This window comes from Desmodus rotundus, chromosome 4 (genome assembly GCF_022682495.2).
Source record: "Desmodus rotundus isolate HL8 chromosome 4, HLdesRot8A.1, whole genome shotgun sequence".
Lineage (NCBI taxonomy): Eukaryota > Metazoa > Chordata > Mammalia > Chiroptera > Phyllostomidae > Desmodus > Desmodus rotundus.
The window spans coordinates 30,533,340-30,544,393 of NC_071390.1; the positions used below are offsets into that span (position 1 = coordinate 30,533,340).

An 11,054-nucleotide genomic window follows, 5' to 3' on the forward strand; every position below is an offset into this window, starting at 1 on the left:
TCAGACTTGCTTTTCTGGGGAGCTGACACTGCTGGTGCTGTACCTGTAGCATACATGCATGGGTACCGTTGTCAGCCATGTTCTTCCATGTGGCCTGAAAATAATACAGACGAGGGAAGTTTAGCCACAGAGAACACCAGCAAGTGGTTGAGCTGAAAAAATAGAGAATTTGAGACAAGAGATGGAAAGTTCTGATGGTATCTCACGTCCACTGCTTCACCATTAAGAGTCAACAACCAGGGGATGTGTCTCGAGGTTTCCAGGTGAGTCCTGAGTTGTATGAAAGCAGATTAGCAATGACTGGACCTGGGGCCGTATTGAGGGGTGTGCCTAGTGCTGCAAAAGCCCAGCAAGTGGCCAGGGTTTGGAACCAGGTCTGCCTCAGTCTCTAAAGGAGAACTTCAGCTCATTGGTGCTCGTCACGAAGGCTGGTGGCTGGATTCCAGAAGACGGCACAGAAAAAGAGGACTTGAGGGAGGTGGCCCCGTTTTCAGTTAGCCTCATATATATGGAAGGAATCTAGCATAATATAAATATATAATATAATATAAGCTACTCCTAATTAAGTGACCAGGATACTGTCACTTTGGGTTTCAGCTTGAGAGAAATAAACTATCCACCTAGACCAGGAATGAAGGAAATAGGCCAAATATAAGGAACACCTGCAAGGATATTTTTGTCTTAGAAACACTTAATCAGACACAGGGCCAGATCTAAAAAATTTCTGTTCAATCCCTCCTGCCTGGACCATCTCTCGTCTCAGCCCTCGTCAGTCTACAGGCTGCCACTGAGACATTGTTACTAAGCATAATGGGCTCATCTCCTGCAGCCCAGTGAATGTCGACCAAGGCAGTATATGAGCAAAGGAGGTTCCTTACTTCCGGCAGTAAGGAGAGCACTGGGGATATCTCCCAAAGCAGCGTTTCTCCAAATAGACAAGGGGAACCACCTTCACTGGGACCGCTTACACGTATTCCCCAAAAGAGCACAGGTCACTGCATGCCGGGGCTGAGTCATTCGGGCACAGGGCGGTCTGGTGATCAGCTTCCAGGACACATCCTTGTTCTGGAAGAGAGCGCAACAAAGATTGGGTGTTTCACAACTCAGCTCCAGCTGTAACCCTACTCTGCCTGCTGCACCCCGAACTAGTCAGGAAGTTCTGCACAAAAATTTCCAAATAAATAAAACAGGTTTATCCATGTGTTCTGGTAAATGTGGGTTACAGCCAAATGTGGGTTCGGCTATAAGCAAATCCTGAAGTAAATGAATTAGAAACTCTCTCCTTTTTGGGAACAAGGTGACTTTGGAATTCTAGGAGACAAAAGCATTTGGGGTTGTGATTTCCAATGCACTGCAGAGAAGGCAGAGAGACAGAATGTTTCTCTTGTCACTGCTGTGAGCTGGCCTCGTCTCCGTTCCCTGGGGTTCTGCCTCAGGCTGATTAGATCTTCCAAATCCTTCCCAGTGCGCCCCTCGTGAGTGACAGAAGACAGACAGGCATTACAGAGAGAGAAAAAGGCAATGTGTGTGTGTGTATTTACAGGTAGAAAAGAAAACAAGAAACTTTTAGAAAATAAAAATGGGCACAGGGCTGTGTCCAGCCCCAGGAGCCTGGCTAGGGCCCACTCCCTGTGAGACTCACCAGTAATGATAAGCCACATCACGGCTCTGGGCCTCACCTTCCCCATCTGATTGCAGTGGGCTATGGGGTCTCCCCACTCCTGAGCACTGGAATTGTCTGGGTGTGGGGGAAGGTCAGAGTGATGTAACTAGGCCCCATCCCCGACCACTTGAAATCACCTCTGGAAATGGGCCCCACAACCTCAGTGTTGGAAAGAAACCCTCCTGTGATTTTGAAGCACACAATGGCTGTCACCAGGGCCCTGCTGATTCCTGGTGTCTATTGAGCGACAGAAATTCCCTGCGTGAGTGATTGGGACTCAGTTCCTGGACGTACTTCCCTTCCCCTGAGGCCCGGCTCCAGTATCTTCACCACTCTTCCTCATTTCCCGAGCTGCCCAGTGTCCCTTTTGTATCCATGGGTTGGGATGGGAAAAGAATGGACTCCTGAGTGTTCTGACCCCTCTCTACAAAGTTTGCACTTACTTTGTGATTGTTCCCAAATATTTCCAATCATATCCATGTAGAAGGACTTAAAAACACCACAAGTCCTTCCTCATGAATCGTCTGATGATTTTCGTATCTTCCTGTGGGTCTCAAGGCTCCACTCAGCCCATCTTGACCCACAGTATTCAAGCACTAAGTGAATATTTATCACTACTTCTTCTATATTTCAGGCATATTTTGAAGCATTAATAGACTTAAGAAGTTGCAGCCCCAAATCCAGCCCCGCAAGAGTGACAACTCATATAACTATTGCACCACATCAAAATCAGGAAAATGTCACTAGTACTGTGTGTGTATTTTAAATATAAAATTGATCAAGAGTTCATATTAGAAATTCAAGTTTACGAGATTTGTACTTCACCTAATTAATCTCACATTTGTGTATCATTTCTCCCAAACTGAATTTCTCTTTTGTAAGTGATACCAACATTCATATGATCTACTCCAGCATATACTAAGAAAACTCTCAAAATAATAAAATCAACAAAACACCTTCAAAATGAGTGCTGAGTAGAATTTAAGATTTTTTGCTGGTTTTTTCTTTTCTTTTTTTTTTTTGCCACGGAGCTGGTAAATTTACATTCTTCTAGAGATTTAGAATCAAATTATAATATATGAAAAATCAGCTGCAATACTTCCTCTCTGTACGGTTTTATCCTCTATCCCATATACATTTTGGTTTATTCGCTTGATTAATTTATTTGTTTTGATTTAGTATTTAGATATTGTTTTGATCCATCCTAACATTTTATTATGAACATGGTAAAACATACCTAATATACTCATCACCTAGACTTCACAATAACATTTTACTAATTTGCTTTATTACATATCTAGTCATCCATCAACTTCTCTTTCCTAAACTTAAATTTTTTTGTTGAAGCATAAGAAGGCAGTCAGTACAATTAATTGATAAAATATTTCAGGTGCATATTGTTATGACTTTAGTCACGCCCCGTTTACAAGGAAAAGACGATAATCTTGTTCTACTGGTTCAATCCAGTGACCCTGAGGGTTGGGGTCGGGGCGTTTTGCTATCGTAACTATGTGGGTGAGGGATGGTTTCACTAAGAAAGTGTCAACTGGGCAAAGATCTGAACAAGGTGAAGGAGTGAACACTGTGATGTGGGGCTAGGGAGAGAGCTCCCGGGAGGGGAAAGAGTAAGTCCAAAGGCCTGGGGGTAGGAACAGGTTGGCCTGTGCAGATGGTGTGGGTGGGGTGAGGAGAACAGGGGCAAGTCCTAAGATATCAGGCCGTGAAGTCATGCGGAGGAGCTGGGCTATTGTGGTCGCTGTTGCACTGTTTATCTTGAGAGGGAAGACACATTTTAGAAAAGGTAATGAACAGCTTGTTCTGGGTAGAAAAATACATCCAGAGTTGTCTCCTTACTAAGGATGTAGAAACATTTAAAAGAACTGCAGTGTTTGAAAGAATCTCCAGTGTCTGGGTCATGTTTTTTATTCCTTGTTCTTTCTTCTTTCCCCTCCTTTGTCTCAGCTGTGTCTGGGCCAAGAGATAGTCTTTGATGATTGAGGGCTAAATGGATAAACGTAACAATCAATGGTAAAAATTAGATGGAAAGAAAGCCCTTCTGGCTCTCTACTTAGATTGTTCAGAAATTCAAATTCACAAAGAAAATGGTCATCTATGAAAATTAAAGGAAAATGCACTTTTAGGCCTGAGAAGAAAGAAAGACCTGGCTGTTTTGTGGATGTTGATCATGTTGCAGTTCCTACATGGATCTGAATATCAATCTTCTTTTCTCTGACTGTTGGACTGAGTGGATTCTTGGGAACATCAAGAGCATATTATCTTTTGAATTTTTACAATAAACATGTAAAGCAACTAGAGAAAAAAAAAGTGAAACATGGCAAGTGATTTAAAACCAGTTGGGAACAGTGAGTGTTCAGGAATAATAACTCGTCCAGGAGATGGGTCTCAGTCACAGTTCTCAGCCTTGGTACCACTGACTTTTTCTGGATAACTCTTGCTGTGGGAAGCTGTCCTGAGCATAGTAAAATGTTTACCCAGCATCATTAAGTATGTCCACTAGATGGCGGCAGCACCCTGTAGTTGTGATTATCAAAACTCTCCAGCCCAGGCTGGTGTGGATCAGTTGGTTGGATCACCATCCCTTAAATAAAAAGCTCATGGGTTCAATTCCCTACCAGACACAAACCTAGCTTGCAGGTTCCTTACCTAGTAAGGGATCGTACAGGAGGCAACTGGTGGCTGTTTTTCACTTACATCAGTGTTTCTCTCCTCTCTTTCACTTCCTTCTACTTTAACTGAAACCGATAGCATGTCCTCAGGTGAAAACAAACTGTCTCCAGATGTTGCCAAATGCACCTTGTTTTTGCCCTGAGTGGCAAATTCATCCTTTGACCTCCTCCATCAACGCCAGTTGAAAATCCCTATTACAAATAATATCCTCATGTATATGCCGAATTTTACTTTTAATTAGTTTTCACAGCAGAGCCTGCCAGAGATAGCAGATGGATTTCAGGTAGCAGAGGAAAAGTTGAATAGAGATGAAGAGAAGTTGGGGATGCCAAGACAATGCCAATTCAGTGCTAGCCTTCACAGCTCGTAAGGTCAGGATAATGATCTTTCTTGGGGGGCAGTGTTGTAGGCTGAATATTGGAACCCTTTGTGATTGACACCTTGAGAGCCCCAAGGCCTCCCAGGATATCATCAGCACACCTGCCAGTGTGCCGCAGGAGCAACATGGAGTCCTGGATTTTTATATTTTTTGAAATGGTTTGAGAAGGAGAGGTGTTAGTTCTCAGAGTGTTTGGTAAAATTCACCTGTGAAACCACGTGGTCCAGGCTTTTGTTTGTCGGGAGATTTTTGATCGCTGCTTCAATTTCACTAGGTATAATGTGTCTGTTCAGACTCTGATTCTTCCTGGTTTAGTTTTGGAAGGTTGTACAATTCTATGAACTTATCCCATCCATCCAGGTTGTCCAGTTTGTTCGCATATATTTGTTCATAATATTTTCTTACATTGCTTTTAATTTCTTTGATGTCAGTTGTTATTTCTCCTCTGTCATTACTGAATTAATTTATTTAGGTCCTCTTTTTTTTATTTTCTTGGTGAGGCTGGTTAAAGGTTTGTCAATCTTGTTTACCTTTTCAGAGAATTGGGTCTTAGATTCATTGATTTTATTGTATCATTTTTTAAGACTCTATTTCATTTATTTCAGCTCTGATCTTCATTATTTACCTCCTTCTAATCACTTTGGGTTGTGTTTGTTGTTCCTTTCCAAGTTCCTTTAAGTGTAAAGTTAGATTGTTCATTTGAGCTTTTTCCTGCTTTTTGAGATAGGCCTGTAATGCTATGAATTTCGCTCTTAGGATTACTTTCCATGGTCCCCCAGATTTTGGATTATTGTGTCCTTATCTTCATTTGCTTCAAAGGATCTTCTGATTTCTTCCTCGACCTCCTTGTTGAACCGCTCATTGCTTAATAACGTGTTATTTAGCTTCCATGGGTTTGTGTGTTCTTCATTGTTCTTCTCGTGATTCATTTCTAGTTTCATAGCGTTGTGATCAGAGACGATATAATTTCAATGTTTTTCAATTTATTGAGACTTGTTTGTGTCCTAACAAGTTGTCTATCCTAGAATATGTTCCATGTGCTTTTGAAAACCATGTATATTCTGTAGCTTTGGGGTGAAATGCTCTAAAGATATCAGTTAAATCCATTTGATCCAGTGTGTCACTTAAGGCCACCGCATCATTGTTGATTTTCCATGTGGAAGATCTATCCATTGAAGCCAACGGGGTGGTCAAATCCCCAAATATGACCGCATTTCTATCGATCTCTCCATTCAAGTCCGTCAGGGTTTCCTTCACATATTTAGGTGCTCCGATGTTGGGTGCGTTAATGTTTACCACGCTTATATCCTGTTGTTGCATTGTTGCCTTTGTCATTATGCAGTGTCTGTCTTCGTCTCTTACTATAGCCTTGGTTTCAATGTTTATTTTGTCAGATACGAGTACTGCTGCCTCAGCTTTGTTTTCCATTCCATTTGCATGAGATAGCTTTTTCCATCCTTTTACTTTTAGTCTGTGTATATTTTTTGATAGGAGGTAGGTCTTTTGGAGGCAGCATATATATGGGTCTTGTTTTGTTTTCTTATCCATTCAGGCACCCTATGTCTTTTGGTTGGAGCATTTAAGCCATTTATATTTATATATTAAAGTGATTATGGATAGATATGTATTTAGTGCCATTTTATTGTTAAACTATTTCTTTTTCTTTCTTTCTCTCTCTCTTTCTTCCTTCCTTCCTTCCCCCCTCCCTTCCTTCCTTCCTTCCTTCCTTCCTTCCTTCCTTCCTTCCCCCCTTTCTTTCTTTCTTTCTTTCTTTCTTTCTTTCTTTCTTTCTTTCTTTCTTTCTTTCTTTCTTTCTTTCTTTCTTGTCTCTTCTTTTTAAAGCATGCCCTTCACATTTGTTGTGGTACTGGTCTGGTGTTAACAAACTCCTTTAACTGTTTCTTGTCCAGGAAGCTCTTCCTTTCTCCTTTGTTTCTAAATGATAGCCTTCTTGGGTAAATCAGCTTTGGTCCTTGCTTTTCATCACCTTGAATATTTCATACCACTACCTTCTGGCCTGAAATGTTTCTGTTGAGAAATCAGATGAAACCCTAATTTTTGCTCCAATGTATGTAACTACCTGCTTTTCTCTTGTGGCTTTTAGAATTCACTCCTTGTCTTAAGCTTTGCCATTTTAATTATCATGTGTCTCGATGTAGGCTTCTTTGGGGCCAGTTTGTTTGGGACTCTTGGAGCTTCCTGGACTTGTGTATCTTTATTCCTTCACCAGATTAGGGAAGTTTTTGGCCATTACGTCTTCAAATAGGTTCTCCATCCCCTGCTCACTCTCTTCTCCCGGTGTTCCCATGATGCAGATGTTACAATTCATGTTGTCCAAAATATTTCTTAAACTCTCCTCATTTTTAAAAATTCTTTTTTCTTTTTGCTGCTCTGCCTAGGTGTTCTTCTTCCACTTTGTCTTCCAAATCACTGATTTGATCCTCTGCTCCTTCCAACCTACTGTTTATTCCTTCAAGTGCATTATTAATTTCAGATATTGCATGCTGTATTTCTGACTGGCCTTTGTTATAGTTTCTATGTCTTTTTCATGCTGTGGAATATCCTTATAATCATGACTTCAAATTCTCTATCTGATAAATTGTTTGCCTCCATTTCACCTACTGGAGAATTCTCTTGTTCTTTCACGTTGTGTTTATTTCTTTGTCCTCCCATTTTGGCTGCTTCCTTGCATTTGTTTCTATGTATCAGTTATATGTGCAAAGTCTCTGATGTAGGTGTAGGGTAAGCGGAGGCAGTCTGGCTTCCTCACTCGGGTGTCTGGGTAACTAAGGGAAGCAGTGTTCCCATAGCCTTGAAGGGGACCTATAAGTAGTGTTCTCATAGCCTTGAGACTAGGTCCAATAAACTGTTCTCATAACATAAAGTGGGCTCTATGTGCCAAATTATGCTACAGTATATAATTTTCTGGCTGGAAGCCGGCTTTGTTGGCCTCTAGTATTTAAGGCAGTAGGGGCTTCTCACTAGAGAGACTCACAGCTTGCAGTGTGCATGGCTTACCACCCTTGAATAAAGGCATGTAAAGCATCCCCACGACTCCGTGCATTTTCTTCCATCTCCTCAAAGTTAGAGTGGACCTGCCAAGCCTTGAGAGATGGCAGCACAGTAGGTCTTTGTCAGATACTGCTGTGACAGGCCCTGGGTAGCTGGTTTGGAACTGTCAGCGATCCAAAGCTTGTGGCCCCTCTGCTGGACTGGGTGTGCTGAAAGAAGCAGGCTTCACACCAAACCTGGTTTTAATCAGCACTAAGCTTGGGGAAGGGTCGGCTAAAGTCTCATAGCTCCATGAGATTCACTTTAGTTGTTAAACTAAGTATTGATATAGCTTCAAGCTGTATGCAGAAGCCTGGCTTAAACTTCACAGGGTGGGGCAGAGAAATTCCTGTGGGTGGGGCTATTGCTTCTCTTCAGGTTGATGCTACCTGGAAGGGAGTATTCTGCCTAAGAAGGTTTCTGCAGGATGGGGGAGGACTCATCCCAGGGCTGTTCCTTCAAGTCTCTCCCCAGAACCACCAACCAAGGACTGTCTTCAAGCATTTCTAGTCCACTTGGCCCTCCCTCTGCCAGAGTCCTGCTTAAATAGCTGCAAACAAAACTTTGTGCATTGGTGCTTTGCAAAGCTCTCTATGTCTCCAGAAGTCTCTCCCTGGCAGACAGAAATCCTGCTGCTTTTCACAGCTGGATGTTATCTGAGTTTGTCTCCTGGCTCTGGAGCTGTAGGCTGTGGAGCCCAGCTCAGGGTTTAGACCAGACACTTGTCAGGCGGAACCCCCAAGTGCTGAAATATCTCTGTGGCATGTCAGCTGCCACCTGTGGGAACTCAGCCAGCCCTCTTGCACCTCCTCCACTCCCCTAACAGTCATGTTGTGGTGAAATGGTTTATTCCATTTGTCTTTGTGATACATAGGAGCTAGGAATGAGCGGTCAGAGGGCAAATTAAGGTGAGGCCCACACCATTGAGACGGGTTAAAGGAACATTAAGAATCCTCCCTGTTTATGCTGGAGCTGTGACCTTTATGGTAAGAACAAGAATGTTGATGTGCTGTCTCCCGGGGGGAATGGGTTCTTTTCCTTGTGAGACTAGTACCGTTAATGTTTGACTGCTCTTTCAGGAGGAATGGGCCCCTCTCCCAGAAGGACCTGTTAACCAAGACACGTAAGACCCTTGGCACGTAGCCACTTTCGTTTAAAAACGATTTAAACATAGCCCCCAATATCAGACTTTGGAGTCTCACCTGAGGGAAGCACGCTTCACTTGGAACTTTTCTGTGGGACCCTGAATCCTGTCTCCAGGATTCCCCAGTGTTTATGTTCGGGTGTTAGTGATTTCCTGTCTGGTGATGTATGCTCGTGATTCTTGCTTTCTCTTTGCTCTCGCTGAATAAAGTGCTTAGCTATTCACCTTTGACTTGGGGCTTTTATTGTCTGAGAATGTGAATCACCAAATTAAGTGGCTATGGTCTCATATGTGCCCCTTATCGGCACACATTGCCATCTAGCAAAGTATTTAATCCAGGAGGCTAAAAGCAAAGGATGACATATCTTACCCTCTGACCCACTAGTCCTGAGACTGGTTCATTTGATAAGACTGCCAAGCATTCCCAACAACACCAGCAAAACTATCACCCTGCAGGGCGCGGGGCCTCGGAAGTCTGTGTATCATCACACCTAGCTGGGAAAAGGAGAACCTTAAGACTGTGTGTTCATTCCAAAGCCTGGAAGGGGGAAGGGGAGGAGGTCCACAGTGGAGCCCACCGAACAGCTTTGGTTAATTGCCTTCCTCCTGTCATGAATGCAAGATGAATAAACAGAGCCTGGAGCAAGATAAGGATTCAGGCTAACATACCCCACACTTACCGACATTTGGGTAGTGACATCACCCTGGGAAAGCTGGCACCTCCTTTACCTGTCAATCAATATGTAACTTCTTCACCCCCACCCCACCAACTATGTAAGTCCTCAGCACAAAGGACTTGCTTTCTTGGCCCTCTTGCCACATGTGGGGCCCCTGGACACCCGGCCTCTGGCCACCCTGCTCTTGCCACCCTTGCTGTTGCTTTCCCATTAGAACTTAGCACTAATAAACTTTGCTCGCATGCTAATAGGCTTGATGATCTATAATTCTTTACTGCATTGACAAGAAGAACCGAGTTTCTGGGAGTTTCTCCCATAACATTTGGTTATAAAGCTTCTCTCCAGCTAGTGCTCAGTTGGTTATTCAGGATGCATTCTCTACAATTTCATTATAATTCCAGTTTGGGGCTGGGAGGAGGTTAGAGTAGCTTCCACTTCCTCCTGGGCCATCTTGGTTCTGGTCTATCCCCATTGTTACGCAACACATGACTGTACATGGTTTACTGTCTGCCTCTTTCACTAGATTGTACGTTGCATGAGGCTTGAGGAGAATGCCTGCTTCATTTACTGAAGGAGACCAACATGTGCCACTCCAAAGTACTCCACATTGGCGTGAGGATTATTCTGAGTGGAAGACAACTGACGAGAAGCAGATACAGGTGTCCCCACTTTTCAAAAGTTCTTTTCATGCCTCTTCACTGTTATGAGGTCATACGTTAGTACTTGCTTTTGCTAATATAAAATTTCCAAAAGGATTATCAACTTTGCGAAAAAAGGCAAAAAGGATAGTGTTCATTGTTTCTTTTGCGCAGAGCCTTTTATGGAGGCAGTGATGGGGGGCTTAAATGTTGGAAAAAATTTAGTTTCAGATAATAGCTAGAAAGCTTAGTAATCAATGCATATAAAAAGCTATTGTTTCAGGAACTGAAGGTATGACCCACTCTGACTCCAGGAGACCATAAGCAGTTCCACCTGTGTGCCTCAGGGGGTCTCAAGCAATCAAATGGAATCTGAGCCACTGTACCCCAATGTGAGGTGCCTGCCACCCAGGACACAGATAAAGACCAGTGCCCAGGGCACAGATGAAAGAATGCTGCAGCTTTTTATCTCATGAACTGTTCCCCTGAATTCCAATCCCTTTCTCTACACTTTTCTTCCTTTTAAAAAGGGTCGGTTGAAAATTGAATTCGAAACAGTTTGTTGAAGTACAAATCTGCCTTCTTCTCAGATCGCCGGTCAGCTGAATAAAGGGCCCACAAAGATTCAATCCCTGTCTCTGCTTAGTGGGTCTCCTAGGTGACGGGGAGCAAGAGCTCCGGTTTTTCTGGTTTCAGCTGTGCACCACCCCAGCAGCTAAGCTCCTTCCCCCGGAGGTTCACTCAGCCCCTCAGCATGAAGCTGCCATGGCTTTGAACTGTGTCCCTGAAGCTCTGGGCTCTATTTCATTTGCAA

At 43.2% G+C, this 11,054-nt stretch overlaps 1 long non-coding RNA gene across 1 annotated transcript; it reads left to right on the forward strand.

Moving 5' to 3' along the window:
• Positions 1 to 8,694: 8,694 nt before the first annotated feature.
• On the forward strand, positions 8,695 to 11,054 carry LOC123480073 (uncharacterized). The gene is made up of 3 exons (XR_006655934.2): positions 8,695 to 8,767; positions 8,861 to 8,904; positions 10,126 to 11,054. It is a non-coding gene; the product is annotated as an uncharacterized lncRNA (long non-coding RNA).